Consider the following 1,197-nt stretch of genomic DNA (forward strand, 5'->3'; position numbering starts at 1 on the left):
GACAGGGCCAACCAATGTTTTTGTCCCAATTTTGTGACTTCCTCAAAGAGCCATGCTCCAGCTAATTAGTCACTGGTGTTTTGGGTCTTTTGGTTTTGTTTTGTTTTCCTGTGAATTGTTTCAGCTATAATAATTAAGACTGTCCATCTCCATAGCAGGGACCAGACTGCAACATTCTCAGAGGGCCAATAGCTCCTCAGTCTGGACCACTCCTTTCATATAGAAACAAGCTAGGGATCATGGATTAAATTATGGTCTGGATAGATTGTGTTTTCTTTTCCCCAAAGTGGAAAAACTGAATAAGCTGTGTTTGTTGCTTTGCTGTGTTAGTCATAGCAGAAGGTTAAACCACTAAGTTGATTTCATAACTTTTTGGACATGTTTATACAATAGAAGCATTTATGCAAAGACTAATTTATTTATTCATTATCATCATCACTGTTGGGGACTGAACCTCGAACGTCTTTCATGCAAGACAATGGTTCTACCACTAAACTTCCAGCCTAGACTTTTCTTTAATAAAGGATTCCCCGCTGAACAATGAAGATGTGCATCTGGGGTTTCTCACCTCTCTCCACGTGAGGTTACTTTCACCTGTCCTAGCATAATTAGGTAGGATCCTTCTGAACATTTCTGCTTAAGCATCTGCAGGCCCGGGACTGATCTCTGAAGGGAGGTCCTTGGAACATTCGCCAGCTGAGTTCCATTCAAGCACCCATGTCATCCGGAGACTCTCAGAACCCATGAATTAGTTACACATAATTGTGCATTCTGACCTGAGAGCTAGCTACATCCATGCAATCTAAACAGCCGAAAACAGGAAATGATGTCACGGTGTTTCTTCCTTTTACAACTAACCTACTCTCATCTCAACTTCTGATAAGCAGGTTCAAATTCCTGCCTCTCATTAGCAGTGCAACATGTGGTCGGTCCACACAGAATCCTTTTGTCTGTTTGCCCCGACATTCCAGACACTTGGCTCCAGCGTAGCCTTGGTGTTTGGGTAATAGATTGGTTCTTCCACTTTCCCTCTGGTCTATATTGTATTTAAGAAACATGGTCACAGCAGTACTGATTCTTTAGAAATGAATGCCAAGTTAATATAACCCTAGAAAATACATGAATACTTAACCAGGAGTAGAATACTAAATGAATGAAAGATTTATGTACTATTTATCTGTTGATAAACCTAGCATC

This window comes from Grammomys surdaster, unplaced genomic scaffold (assembly GCF_004785775.1).
Source record: "Grammomys surdaster isolate TR1022 unplaced genomic scaffold, NIH_TR_1.0 139, whole genome shotgun sequence".
Classification (NCBI taxonomy): Eukaryota; Metazoa; Chordata; class Mammalia; order Rodentia; family Muridae; genus Grammomys; species Grammomys surdaster.